Below are 16,014 nucleotides of genomic sequence, written 5' to 3'. Positions count from 1 at the left end.
TTTGACTTATTACCACACCACTGCTAAAAGTGAAAAGTGAGTATGTAAAGGAAGCCCTGTGTTTTGAATGTTTATTTATGTCTTGTTGCCAGATTGGCTTCATGTTATTCCCATGAAAAAATGCAAATCATTGCCACGTGATTTAAAGTCTCCTGATACAGTAATTTCAATAGATCAAATGTGACAAGCAATAAAAGGATGCAATGTCCCAGTCTATGGTAAGAGATCTTCAAAAATCATTGAGCTAGTGACTTCACAGAGTCCTCTGGCTTGGCAGTAACTCAGCACGCTAGCAGTGATGGGATGTTACAGAGGCCTCAGCCCTGACATCAGAGTAAACCAGAGGTGTTGGGCCGGTAACCTCACAGAGGCTTCCACTTTGCAGAAAACTAGTGGAGCTGAGCAAGAGACCTCACAGAAGCCTGTGCCTAGAAGCCAGCAAGATAAAGGTGCTGAGTCAGTAACTTCATAAAGCTCTCGGCCTTGACACCAGACCAGCACACTAGAGCTGCTGAGCCTGTTGAAAATTAGCTCAGCACTTTTAGCTTGCTGAGCTTGTATGGTGGTCCAAACTTCTGAGAGGTCTCTGACTGAACATCTCAGGACTTCCTGGGGGTAAAATAAGAGACATGCCTCTCTGAAGTTAGTGGCTCAGCTTGTTCTATGTTTAAATCCGTCTTCTTATGTATTTTCCTTCAGCATGGTAATGTACTATCTGTCATATCAAGATGGATCTGGGAAATTGCTGCTCCAGAAATCCCTAACTGGATTATCATTTCTGTGCAGGTGCTACCAATGTTAGAAAACTTACTATATTCTCTAGATCTTCCTAGCATAAAAGATAACACTCAAAGAAAGAAGAATTAAGTAATTTTCATTTACTAGTGGTCGCTAGAGTATTAGGAGCTTTTCATTGGAACAACCCCCTCCCAAAGTTGGAGGAATGGTTCAAAAAATGTGGAAGGTCATTGCTATGGAAAAATTAACACACCAAGTACATTTCAAAATGGACAGAAGACAAATAGATACTTGGATATTTGGTTACTATTCATATAGTACTCACATCAAATGCACTGGTACACAAAAAACAAATAAAAATCCTTTTCTTGGTGGTTTAATTGCTCTCCTGTGATTTGTTAATGAGCAAAGACAGAATTGTTTTTAAATAAAGCCCAGAAACAACTAGGTCTGGTTGATGCAAAGATGTTCATTCTCCACCATGAGTATACCACGTCCAATAGCTAACCACTTGTCTACATCTTTGCATAAAGTTTCTCTCAAACCAAAAGTAATATGTTCATTTTTGTAAGTGTTAATATTGCATTTTTGACACCTGCATGGTAATGATTTGGAAAATGGCTTATATTTCTCAAGTAACACTTGTTGCTTATAAAAGGAAGTGACCAGGTGCAGTAGCCATTTCCCCCAATTTCAGCTTGTCCCAATCCTCATGCTCAGAGGTACTTTTCTGCACCATTTCAATTTAGCAAAACGTAATTTATAGATGGGTGTAAAGCCTAACAAACTACTGTGAGCTTTGTTAACATTTTGTAGTAACTTGCAAGTGCCTGAACTGTTTTATGTTTCTTTTGACTTATTTAAAAGATTACACACACACACACACACACACACACAAATAACAAACACATCTTGAATTGAGATCTGTATATGCCAAGTTTCAGTCCAAATTGAATTTATAGCCAAATTAAAAAGCCTTAGAAATTGGAGCTTATAATGGAGATTAGGACAGTGGAACGTGTAATAGCAGCACGCTACTGTATAAAATGGGTAACATTTGGAGAGATATAGTAGTATTTCTGCAACCCCTGACTGGTACATTTAACACCAGTTTTGCTGTGAAAAATGGATTCACTGAACAGCAGTTCACAATTTCTGCCAGCGGTATTAATATCAATGACTCTTGTAAAACCAATAGCATAAGTCTTGCTTTTAGCACTGGAGCACATGTTTAATTAATCAGGCCTGCCATCCTCATTTGCCCTTCGCTGGGTTTCACTGATGATTACCCAGTGGAAAATTCAGCCCCTTAATGCAAACAATATCCTACTTAACACTTTCTTTCCATAGATTGGCTTTGGGGGGTAGCTGTATCATTGTCAATGAATTAGGCCTGAATGCCATTGTTGTTCTCCAGGCATTGTTCCAAAATTTAACCCTTTATAACTGGCTGGGCCTGCCTTTGTTCTCTTTTCCAATCCATAAAGCTCATTAGTTTTAATGATAAGAATCTAGATAAATATTTGTGTACCATGTATAATGCAAGGCTAAGGAGGCATTGGGTTTTAAGTTATTCGAATTTAAGAGATTAAAGGAATTATTTGAGCAAGCACAAGAAAACCTTTTTAACCATCTCTGATTTAGAGTTTTGGGCAGCCACATTTTTTTATTATAAAGGACACCAGGAATATTTTTCTCCCGGCTAGGAAAGGAAAATCAGATGAACAAGTGACAACCTTGTAAATAAAATATATAAAACTCACACACAGAAGCAGAATGTTCCTTTGGGTCATTATCAGTGAAACCCAGTGTAGGGATAATAAGGACAAGAGGCTTGATTAATTAAACATTTGCACTTACTGTGCGTAACTACAGTTGGGTGAAGCAGACACCTGTTTACTCTACACTGGGCCATGAACCCCCGCAAATGGAGCCTATTTCGGATCTCAGGCAGAACAATGGGCAGCGGCCTGAGAACTGAGACACCTCAGTGCTTTCTTCACAAGGTCAAAGAACTCTCCCTCCTGCACCTGAGTTTGGATTTCAATCTGAAATTCTGGCCATATGTTCATGGCCACTTCTCTCCCAGCGGCAGTCTCAGACACTGGCACACTGAATCAGTCTAATGCTCCAGATAATCCTAATTGGTATGTATCTACTGTTTCAAGTTTTAGTGTTTTGGATGATTATGTAGAATACTATGGAATTCTGTTTGCAAGTGGAATTTAATATTATTTATCTCCAAAATCTATCCAAGCAATACACAGCCCATATGATTTCATGCACATAGAGTTTATATTTGAAACATTTTTGGGTGAGGGCTCTATAATACATTGGTTACACTTCAAAACTTTTCAGTTGCATTATTAACATTGCCTCAGTATTTGCAATCCTCCCTAGAACTCTTCATCTAAAGAAAAACTAGAAACTTTTTAAGCATGGCAAGTTCTTTGGGGCAGGCACGGTCTTTTGCCTTGTTTGTACAGTGACTAACATGAGGGGACCCCAACCTGGCTAAGGTGTCTTAAGTGCTACTGTAATATAAATGTTGAATTCTATCTAATTATCTCAGAATAATGGCCACTGTATAATGCCCAGTAGTCTAAGTCAGAGTGTGGTTCTGCTCTGAAAAGCGGTTGTAAAGTTGTGGAGTTCCTTGTTTCTCTCTCAGTAGCTTCCTAGGACAGAAGGGTTAGGAAGGCTGGCAGGAATTGAGAGAACTATATATAGCCCTGATATTGCTCAAGTGCCTCTCCTTTTGATGAAATCAAGAATGGTGCTGATGGTCTATTGACTATGATGCTATGCTCAACCCTGCTGGGCTGGCTACCATAGAAAGCCTTATGGGGAGTGTGTGTGGGGGAAACAGGAAATACTGAAGGAACACTCAGAAGATAACATTTTATCCTCTGCCACTTGAGCTTACTGAATGGATCTTGAGAGTCTGAAAATGCTGATTACCTGGATGGTACTGGCTGTAGCAGGCCCCTCCCAGAGCATCCATAATTCACCTACAGGAGAAACTAATGCAGATGAAGAAAATCCACCTTCATGAGTACATTTTCAGGAGTAGGGTGCATGACCCGTATCTCTGTCTGTAGATGCTTATCTCTGAATAAACTTAGAAACACTCAGTTTTCTTCTTCCCTTGACTCCAACAGGAGTACAGTTGTTCCAACCTTGAGCACTTTTGAAAATTCTACTCAAAGTACTGAGGATCCAGTTCTCTTTGCTCTTATATCAATGTAACCCAAGAAGTAGCTCAGTTCAAGTCAATGGGCTTACAGCGGTGTAAAACCACTGTAAATGTGAAAAGACTTTGTGTCTGGCTGCTGGAAGCGGCGTGGGCAGAGGAACATACTGGCCGCCGCTTCCAGCAGCTCCCATTGGCCTGGAGCGGCGAACTGCGGCCACTGGGAGCCGCGATCAGCTGAACCTGCAGACACGGCAGGTAAACAAACCGGCCCGGCCCGCCCAGGGCTTTCCCTGCACAAGCGGCGGAACAAGTTTGGGAACCACTGCTCTATAAAGATACGTAGGAATCAGGGCTCTAGAATTGAACATTTCTGCTGAGTTGTTCTGTATAAGTGTGGCTATAAACACACTAATAGCCAAATCCTGCTGTGCAACGTGGCCAGCAGTATAGTATGTGCCCAAATATGTTGTCAGATGCATCCAGTGCCACGGAAATCCTGCCATCAGAGACTGAAATGACACACGTTGAGCTGGTTCACTACCCCAGTACATGTACCCCTGGGGGTTGGCAGAGGTCTCCCGCGGGTACATCAACTCATCTAGATATTTGCCCAGTTTTACAACAGGCTACGTAAAAAGCATTACCAAAGTCAGTACAAACTCAAATTTCATACAGACAATGACTTCTTTCTACTGCTCTATATACTATACACTGAAGTGTAGGTACAATATTTATATTCCAATTGATTTATTTCATAATTATATGATAAAAATGAGAAAGCCATCAATTTTTCAGCAATAGTGTGGCTGCGACACTTTTGGGTTTTTTATGTCTGATTTTGTAAGCAAGTAGTTTTAATGTGAGGTGAAACTTGGGAGGGGTACACAAGGCAAATCAGACTCCTGAATGGGCGACAGTCATCTGGGAAGCCACTGCACTATACTGCCAAAAACTTGTTAATGTTGCTTTCTTCTGGAGCAAAGTGCTTGCTGCTTTTGGTGCCATCTTGCTCTTGTAATGAAGGACCATGTGTCCCCTCACTGGATTCTGGATCAGTGCTCCTCTTTCTGTTCAAACCACACCCCTTGTGCTCAATCTGCGTGGGCTGATACACTCTCGGCGCACCATGGCAGGCACACTACTGCATGCACTCAAGGCGTGCACTATGCATGCACACGGAGGATCAGTTTGTGTCTGGCTGCTGCATGGATGTTCAAAATGGGGGTCTGCTCTGTCCTAGGGCGAACCACCCTAGTAGATGAGGGAGATGAGACCATGGGAGCTAGCCAGGCAGCAGAAAGCAAACATGATGGTGAAGTGGCTGTAGTTTCCCCCTGCGTAGGAGCTTAGGGAAGAACTGTGCTTCCCTGAGGCACAATCCCTCTCAGAAGTCCCCTTGATTCAGCGCATGCCCTACCTCTTCCAAAGCAGAGCAGCCTATAACTATCATGACTGATCCCTGCACTCTCTGTTTCATTTTCCTGATTTGTACACCTACCTAGCCACCAAGAGGATTTAGCCCCAGGTATCGTGTCCTTCAAATGCAAGGTACCAAATACATAAATAAATCATGAGCACTGATTTCTACTCCTGGTTGGTTTTAGTAATTTGCTAGATTTCCTTGTCATTGCTCCTAATTATTCATTGCATTAGGCTGAAGCGCTGCAGCTATACATCTTCAGTGGAAGTGAGATTTGGATACAATACGCCTAAATGTCTCCGCTGGCACAAGCTGCAGCATGTTTCCACTACGAGGGGAAACTTGACAGACACTCGCAGCACAGGACACTTCTTAATGGGACAGAAAGAAAAAAAACCAAAACAAAAATGGTGCCAATTTTAGAAGTGGATTTAAAGGGCAAGTATATGCACTTTGCTCACAAGCAAAAATATTTATCCAGTCATCATTTTCAGGCAGTTTATCATACAAGTCTAAATTATGTATGGGTTTTCTACCAATGCCTGCTGATGAGTTTGACAGGAAATCCCCTGTACTGCAGCAGTGGAAAGGACACATCAAGAATGACCCCACTTAGAAAGTAGTTTAGAACAAAGCAGCAGTAGAGAATCTGGTCCATTTTCAGACATAACACTACTTTAAGAACCTGACCCTACAACTCTTATCACATAGCTGGTACCTCTGAAGTAAGGGAAACGATATGAATTTGCAAAGGTTACCAGGACAGGGTCCTAAATTTTATTTGGCACCTAAGCTGGGATTTTCAAAAGAGTGTAATGGAGTTACACACTCAGTTCCCATTGAAATTAAATGGATTTTGGACATTAACTTCCTTAGACTGCTTTGAAAACGCCAGCCATAGATAGTAGGATGGTGGACTCCAGATAGAGACAGATAAATTATATTAGTAAGTATACAGCATACTATATAATAATAGAGAAGAAAAATGTGGATTAGTGCCTTGAGAAGGGGACTGCAAGTCAAGACACCTAGGTTCTATTTTCAACTTTGCCACTGACTAACATCTTGGGCAAGTCATTTACCCTCTCTGCACCTCAGTTTCCCTGTCTGTATAATGGGGATATTAGTACTTCTCTGTCTCACATTGGTGTTGTAAGACTCAGTGAATATTGGTATTTGGCTCTGTCGGTGAAAGACACTGCTTAACACAGGCTGTTATTTTATCAGTGTATTTAATCAGCCTTTTTTTTATGAAGTAGGAATGCTAATTTGTGAATTGAGGCATTTGAGAAGCTATATGAGTCTCTCTTCCCTGTTATATTCTGACATATTACTGAGCAGTGCTAAATACTGAAAATAGCATGATAATCCACTTCTTCAGTTTTCCAGAGAGCGTGGACAGGATGCACAAAGCATCACTGTGGAGATTTCTCTACCAGTGCAACTTTGCTATGGAGATCATCAGCTTCACCAGGAGCCTGCAAAACAGAGTTGAACACTGTGTGAAAACAAACAGCAGGGAATCCTGAATGGTTTACAGAGAAGCTAGAGTACAACCAGGATGGCATCTTTTTACCTCGCACTGTGCACTGTTGCAATTGACTGGGTGATGCAGCAGCAGAAATCAATTGAGCACTCTAATGAGGGCTTCAGATGGAAACAAAGGGAAACAAGTGAGAGACTGTGTAGCTGATATAGCACTGCTGTCTGAAAATGTGATAGGAATGCAAGAAATGACTAGCCAGGGTGTCAGTTAGCTAAAGCGTCTGTTCATTTTGGCCTCACCATTACCACAACAATAAGAGCTGGAGTAATCAGAGACAGCATTTCAGAGAGTAGAGGGGAGACATGAAAGACACTAGCTGAATGAGATGGATGGTTTTACCTAAGTGGGAAGCTGTCTCAATGCACTGAAGATTGCAAAACTGGCCAAGGCCTAACCAGAAAAGTTTCTGGGTGAGGCAGAAGGGATGACCAGATCAGTATGCCACTCAGAAGTAAAGAGGGTAGGAGACCAGTGCTCAGAGGTAAAGTATCTGCTATATCATATCTATCCGACGCACCAGCTACCACAAAAAGTACGAGCTTGGAGTTCAGTACACCTGCAACCCATTCCACTATGGGACGGAGAAAGAAACTATGTTGGAAGGAGCAGCTCTAGCCTTGTCTACACCATTACCAGTATTATAATCAACATTCCTATTAGCTCTGCACTGAATAGGCTTAAGTCTCACAGTGCTTTTAATGCTGGTGGCAGCCTATGGGCCATCTACACTAGATCTCCCTGTGTTGGTAACTGCAGAGCTGAACTGGTGATAGCAAAAGTGGGAAATATTTGCATTTTTTCCCTGGTGTTGATAAGGGATGTGCATTACTAATGAGTCACCTATGCAGTTTTGAATGGACTAAAATCTTTGACATGGGCTGAATTTAAAGGCATCCAGCTACTTGAGGCCTGAGTTTTCAGAGTCCAGGCATCCTCTTTTGGTGCCTTCATCTGGCTACAAGAAGTGATCCATTCTCTCCTGCTGGCTTTGCCACTTCTTCAGCAGCATCCTTTTTGCTGGCACATTGCCACACAACAGGAAAGACTCAAACGTCAGCCCTCCAGGAACAGCAGCAGCAAAGAGAGAGGGTAGAAAGAAGGAAGGGGGGAAGAATTACAATGATACTTGCCCCCCCCCCAGCAAGTTTTATAAGCAGTGGGCTCCAAATGGCCCTGGAACAGTGGCCTCACATGAGGCAGCCAATATGCCACTCTCCATCGAATTTTCCTAGTGCTATTTTTACATCTAAAGATACATAGCTCTGAACAAAAAGAAAAGGAGTACTTGTGGCACCTTAGAGACTAACCAATTTATTTGAGCATAAGCTTTCGTGAGCTACAGCTCACTTCATCGGATGCAGCTGTAGCTCACAAAAGCTTATGGTCAAATAAATTGGTTAGTCTCTAAGGTGCCACAAGTACTCCTTTTCTTTTTGCGAATACAGACTAAAACGGCTGTTACTCTGAAACATAGCTATGAACAGGGGCAGTTGGGGACCAGTGATTAAAAGCAGGCAGCTGAGAGGCAGGAGACTTGTTTTCTTTTCATCACATTGTCACAGGTATTTGACCTTAGACAAGTAATTTAAAACTTTTTCGTGCCATAGTTCCCTCATTCTTCTAATGGGGCTCTGGCTAATAATAAAATCATGAATACTACTCACTCCCGGAAGAGGAGAAATGTTGAGAAGCAACTGTTGACTTGGTAACATACCTGAAAGCATTGAGCATTCTACCAGACATGTCATCAGTTCAGTCTCCTAATAGTCATAGGTTTTAACACTGGCCCCAATGAAGTTAAAGGCAAAACTCCCATTCACTTCAATGGGCCAGGATTTCACCCATGAAGTGACTCTCTCTTTCTTATCTATAGATATTTTATGAGTCCTGACTCTGGAGCCCTACCCTATCCCCAAATCTCAGAAATTCCTTGCCGACTCCACAATTGCAGGCTTATCCCTCACCCATCTTCACCTTTTCATTTCTGACTTCCAGCAGATATGGCTTTTCCTATTCATATGTGTTCATGGGAGGGAAGTTGGTTAGCAAGTGGATTTTTTCTGGCAAACTTTCAGATTTCTAAGCCTGCTATTATATCACATCACTTCTGCCACAATGCACTACATACGTGCTAACTAAGTAAAACAAAACAAAACAAAATTAGGAGGTAAACTGTGCAGCAGAAAATCTCCTTCTGAAGGAGATTTCCAGCTTACATGGCATTAGATCTTTGAAGTACACTCAATCTGGAATCAATTCAGGAATTTACAGATGCAGGTTATCCGCTCTTGTTTATTCACAATGATGAGAAGAACTTAATTAATATAATACATATTGGTCAATACTTTGCTTTTAAACCTTACCTTTTGCCCATCAGCCAATCAATATGTATTTTAATCTTCTCCCCTTTTTAGAAATGGTTTTAAAGTCTCACAGAACAGAGTAGCAGACTTCACGATCATTAATTGCTATTATCAGCCCTTTCATTTTCTGAACATCAGCAGTTTCTATAAATTCCACTTTTATCCATGTGTTAAATTATCCATTCTTGTTCACCACTTACTTCTAGAGTGTCTTTCTAACAAGTGTAAAGACATCCCATTTAGCCAATAATATGAAGATAACAGAATTCTTTTTAAAATGTCCCCCGTGTTCGTATACTTCTTTGACTTTGAAAAGGAAAGGAGATAAATACAATACTAATTCTTAACTACACAAAGGCTTCTATTCCCAGAAAAAATCTGCTTTAATATGTCTTTAAGCTTCTCAAGACATATCAAATGTTTCTGTTATCAACCTTATTAGCAAAAACGTTTAAAAGCCAGTTAAAATTCTAAACAATAGAAATCTACCAAAAAACCGAATGTTTGAAAGTCTGGAATGCAGAGTTAATATTCCACAAACAGCCCTAGCTCTGCCCTCCTATTCATACATATGTGGCATAGATTGTTGCTCATGTACTTTGGCTAAATATTTCCACTTCATCCTTTTTATTAAATTAAATATGTAAGGTCATAGGTAGAGCTAGGAAAACAATTCCTGGTGAATCATTTATTTGGCTAATTTAGTGCCTCTTTATATTCACAAATTATCTGCAAACAGGTTAAAGATTCTGCAAATTTGTTTGCTGTTCTTAATTGTTTGATGAACCGTTTGTTAAAATTTTAGCTCCTGGCTTCTTTGCAAACTGTTTGCTGCAACTATTAATTTTATTATTTGATGCCTGTGATTTGGCATTTGAGTCATGGGACTGCTGATCTCAGTCACTTGGTATTTTACAGTTCCCCAAATGGATGACCTAATCTTTATAAATCAGGAGCAGTGCCTAAAATCCTTTAAAGTCTTTCATTCTCTCAGGGAGAATAATCACTTTAGGGAGAGAATTTCAGGACATTTCAATACATGTCCACTTTTCCAAAAGAAAGAGCATTATATTTGGCTATGCATGTAGACCGCATATATTTTAAAATCTCTTGGTTACCTTTATAATTTCTTATTTGACTGATTGTCTTACCTCTAGCATCACATACCTCTAGCATCGCATCACTCAAACTGTGGACCAAGCTCCATTCAGATGGTCCATGGATAGCTCCCACTAAGGCGTGCGCCTGGACAGCTGCACACAAAAAAATGAAAGGCCACCCACCTAATTAGTGGAGCCGTGCAGGCGTGGCTCCACTAATTAGGTGCCTGGACCCTGGAGAAGACATACGTGTAAGGTGATGTGCTGGCCTTGGGGGGAGTAGGGGGTAGGTGGGAGGGGGCAGTGGGGTGAGAAGAGAGGGTGAGGGGAATTTGGGATGTGCAGGGCTGTGGTGGCCAGAGAAAGAGGCGACTTTCTCCTGCTCCAAGGCTGTGGCTGCCGGGGACAGATGGCCCTCCTTCGCAGTCCCAGCTCTGTGGCTGCCATGGCAGGGGAGAACCCCTGTCCTTCCTAGCCCCAGCTTGGGGGCTGCTGCGGCGGAGGAGAGAGGGCACATCCATCACATTAGAAAGGTAAGACTACTGATATTAAAATATGAGATGCATGCTTTTATAGAACAAAAAACCTTTAATTATTATATAGTTTTTTTTATATAGCGCTTTTATCCAAAGCGCTTTACAATAGTTAACTAACAGCACAAACAACACTTGGAAAGATCATTAAGTGGTCTGCCAAGACCCTCAGCAATTTTCAAGTGGTCTGTGAACAAAAAAAAAAGTTTGAGAACCTCTGCTGTATACAATACTCTGACAACTCCATGAACTGAATTTATTATTTCCATTTTTCTACTACTTTCACTTAAATCTAGGCACCCATTTTTTCAATTTCTGGTTCATATGCAAATATTTTATTTACTTTTTTTTTTAATTAACTTTGTAATGGTGGAGGAGTAATGGTATCTTCTGAGGAAGAACATAAATCTTTTCAACAAGGTACTTCACAGTATCAACAAATAGACAACTTGTTTAGAAATGAGCTTAGACAAGATACCAAAAGTTCATCCGATCTGAAATTCTATTACAATATTATCAGACAGCTATTTGAAGTAAATGGGTTTACAGTGAGGTAACTAAGAGAAAATTTGGCCAAACAAATGCAACTTGGATCTTGTAGCTGAATCCCAGCTAAGAGTTTAAATTTCAAATGAGGCAGGTCAGGTGGAAAAATATATTAAAAGATGACTTAGATTTGATTTATTATACGCCAGTGAGAACATGAACCATTAGGGAGTCAGGTCTGTGATACATTTTGGCAAGACCACACTCCTCACAGGATATTTCAACCTCTGCTCTGTGATACGATCAGTTTGGAGAATGTGGAAGGATTCGCACATTGGAACTATCTTCCTCTCTTCTTACTAAAGTAGTGTTCGTTTTGGAAAAGAGGGAGGAGAAAAAAATGAAGAGTCGGGGGGGGGGGGGAGGGGAGAGCTGAGGCAAAGGCCTGAGAGTGAAAAGAAAAGAGATGTGGAGAGGGAGAAAAAGGAATGGAGCAGATAGGAAGAAAATGAGAAGTAGAAAACTAAACAGATAACCGAGGATAAGGAAAGCAGCATGAAAACTTGGTAGACATTTCTGTGAACACTTTCCTGAGGATAATGGCCCAAATTCTAATGTCAGTTACACCACTGTCGAACCAGAGTTACTCCATTGATCTCAGCTTAGTGGCACCAAGATTTACAACTAGCTTTCCTGAGTTAATCTAAAGAGAGGCCCAGGATATGTCTATAACATCCACCATCTCTAAATTGGATTTCAAGTGCCCAAATGTTTTAATGAACATGAAAGATGAGTAGCAGCTGCTCAAAGAAATAAGTTTGTATTCTACTAGTTCATGTGGTGAACTGTAACTACTGTGAACTTTTTGAGAGGTTCTCACAGACTCAGACATAGGTAGAAGCCATTTCAGTTATTAAAAGAATCTAAGTCTTTTTGTCCAGCACCAGAAGGAGAAACTCCTCCCTTTCAAATTATAAATCTTTATAGAGCAATTCTTTCTTGCTAGGAGGAGGACTTCAGACACTTTTTCAAATAACCCCAACTGTTTAATCTGTACCCTTTGGGAAGTCATGCTGTGTGTGTACGTGAGAGAGAAACAGCTTTTTTGAAATGGGAAGGATCTTCTGGTTCTGCTTGGCCCACTGTAAAACTAGCTGTCTCTGGGAGTGGAAGGAACCTAATTTTCCTTTTGAAGAGAATGGCATTACATGACTCATGAAGCCTTATCCTTTCACAGCCTGGTCAGGACCTTCCATCCACAGGGGACTGTTGGAGAAAGATGCACACAAATTCCTACTGCAGAATAAATGGAGAGTGCATCAGTTAACGTATCACAGTCCACATGCCCAAAGGGAGAACAAAAGGTTTAAACCCCAAATATGAACAGTTGAACCAATTCTTTGCACACTGTATTACGGTAATATAAAAATGAAACTGACAAAGGTCTTTTATGAAATCTTGTAATGTTCTGAACTGGATGGTCATTTGGAGCTGTGCATACAGACTCTGGTTGTGAATCTATGTATTTACGTATATCAAAAACTGGGCCCATAACCTGTACTGCAATTTCCATTATACCTCACAGCAGGGAGGGACACATCCCCAGACAGGTGTTACACGAAACCAGCTCCAAGTAACACCCTACTGTCCAGTGGGAAGAGATAATGGTGGACCATTAAAGTTAATGGAAAGACATTGAGACACCCCAGCTCTCCAATCAAAAGGTTTCTACATTCTGAATAAACATGAGTCAATATGGACTAAGGTGGGGGGAGGGGGAGAGAAAAAAAGCCTTTTAAAAGCAGGCTTGTGTCTGAAGTTTTGCCTCCAGAAACTGAGGGACAGCTACTTGGCAATGGCTGTCTGTGAAACACTGGCTAGGGGTAAGCTGGGAAACTGTTCAAAAGCAATAGGTAACTTGCATTAGATAAAGGATTTTATCTAATATAGAAGTGTAAAGCCTGAGGTTGAGTTTGTGTAACTTGTATCTATTTGCTTTCCCTTACTACTTCATCTTGGAATCTGTGGTTTCTCTATTTACTAATCATTTTATTTATTTTTAACCCAAGCAGTTCTCTGTTGTGCAAACTATGTGGAGTATGGGAGCCAAAGTGAGGTGATGGGGGTGGGGTGGGGGTGGCTGGTTTCCTGCCTTTGGGGTGCCAAACCAGAGAGAGATAGTCTGTGTGTCTGTTAGTTAAGAACTCAGGAAGGATGGATTTGGGGATACTCTAAACTTGAAGGGCTGCTGATGTCATCCTGCAAGAAGTAACTAGGCTTGTGGAAGCCAGGGTCATAACTTTTGCAGGGTGATAGCCTTGTGAACAGGCTACTGGTGTCCGGGGTCTGAACCAAAGCTGCCCAACATAAAGACACGCAAGGTTGCAGAGCAGGTGGTGACAAAACCCCTTGCTGGTCTGGGTGATCTCCAAACATCACACTTGGTTATTTATTTTTCCTTATGTAGAAAACTGGAAGCTTTTGATCTTAATTTATAGCAAACAGATCTAAAATCAGATCAGTCATAGTGTTCTCCCTTAGGTTTTAAGTAATTTGTTTGGAATCCTAACAGATCTAACATCCCAGTACTCATACTAATGTTTATCAATTTCCCTATCCCAGTGCTCTGATCATCCAACCATTCAGACGCAGAAGTGCAAGCCCAAATGACATAAATACTCCAGAAATACTTGATGAAGAATTTGATGTAGTCACCATTGTGCAGGGGAATGTTTCACACCGGAGACAATTTCCATTTTCAACTAAACCAGAATGCACTCACTGACTGCAGAGCATTCAATAATAATAATAATAATAATAATGATGTTGTTAATCTTTGCAGACATATACAACTTTTCATCTGAGGATCTCAAAAAGTGTTTTAGAAAACTGGATAAATTATTCCCATTTGATTAGATTTTTTGCATTCAGTAGTTTGCAGGAGAACAGACTAGAGAATATCATTCTTGAGGGTTTTTTTGGTAGGATTACATTATTTCTAGGGCTGTCAATTCCTCACAGTTAACTTACGCGATTAACTCAAAAAAGTTAATCACAGTTTTAATTGCACTGTTAAACAACAGAATACCAGTTGAAATGTATTAAATATTTTGGATGTTTTTCTACATTTTCATCTATATTGTATTCTGTGTTGTAATTGAAATCAAAGTGCTTATTTTTTATTACAAATATTTGCACTGTAAAAGTGATAAACAAAAGAAATCGTACTTTTCAATTCACCTCATACAAGTACTGTAGTGCAATTTTTTTGTCGTGAAAGTGCAACTTACAAATGTAGATTTTTTTTGGTTATATAACTGCACTCAAAAACAAAATAATGTAAAACTTAGACCTACAAGTCCACTCAGTCCTACTTCTTGTTCAGCCAATTCTAAGACAAACAAGTTTGTTTACATTTACAGTAAATCATATTGCTCTCTTCTTATTTACAATGTCACCAGAAAGTGAGAACAGGTGTTTGCATGGCACTTTTTTAGCCGGCATTGCAAGGTATTCTGCCGGTAGAAGAAATGGGAGTGGAACCCAGTTCTCTTAACTCAGTATTCAGCACCTTATCTAATGGACTACACTATTCTCAGTGGGCCCAAATCTCAGCGGCAATGATGTCTTCTCTTCTCCAAAAGAGAGGCATTAGTCTGCAGATCTCATTTGATATCTACAGTTAAAGAGGAGCTAATCCTTTAAATTTAAAACATATTCAAAGTACCTCAGCCACCCAGAGCAAACATTTAGAAATAGCTCGTAGGTGCCTTGTAGAAAAACTTCCATACCTTCATAGAATTTACATAAGTATCATTACATGTCATTCCACACAGTCACATTGGTATATGAAATGATAGCACTTTGCACTTTTACAATAACTTTCATTCCAGCATCTCAAGGGCCTTTAAAAACGTGGGGATCATTTATCCCCATTTTACTGAGGCAGAGGGGTCAAGGCCAAAGCTTCAAACATTGGTACCCAAATTTAGGCCCCAAATCCATAGGCAGCTGGATTTTCAGAGTTGCTGAGCAGCTTCAACTCCCATTGCTCCAGTGGAAGTTCTGGGAGGCCAACGTTTCTGAAAAATCAGGCCACTCATTAGTTATCTGACTTAAGACACCCACATTTGAAAATTTCAGCCTAAGTGACTTGCCTGAGGTCTCCCAGTGAGATAGTAACTAAACCAGAAAAAGACCCCAAGTTTCCCCAGTTCTAATTGCTAGACCATCCTTGACTCCCTCAGTAGGTCTGGATGGTCACAGAGAGCTAATCTGTGAGCCACTTTATGTGCACTCAGCCCCCCTGAACAGGCCTGCTTCCATCAGCAGTCTATATTTAGTGGGGTGAGTAGCCTCAGTGAACACCAAATTGTGGTGTTCTCAGTACCTTTCCTAGCCATAGTAACTTCCATTGCCATGTCATGTGAGGGTGTTATGATAGATGAAAATAAGTTATGCATTGGAAGAGGATAGTGAAAAAAGACAAATTAGTCTGTGTCCATTAAAAAAGCAAGATGAAAGGCCACAGGCAAGACCTAAGGCAAATTTACAAAAGCTACAAGAAGGCGCTCCTATATTCAACCTGAATTCTAAGTTTGCTTTTCACTTTTCAAAGTTTATTTATTAATG

Source organism: Natator depressus, chromosome 5 (assembly GCF_965152275.1).
Source record: "Natator depressus isolate rNatDep1 chromosome 5, rNatDep2.hap1, whole genome shotgun sequence".
Taxonomy (NCBI): domain Eukaryota; kingdom Metazoa; phylum Chordata; order Testudines; family Cheloniidae; genus Natator; species Natator depressus.
This window is presented reverse-complemented; position numbering follows the sequence as displayed.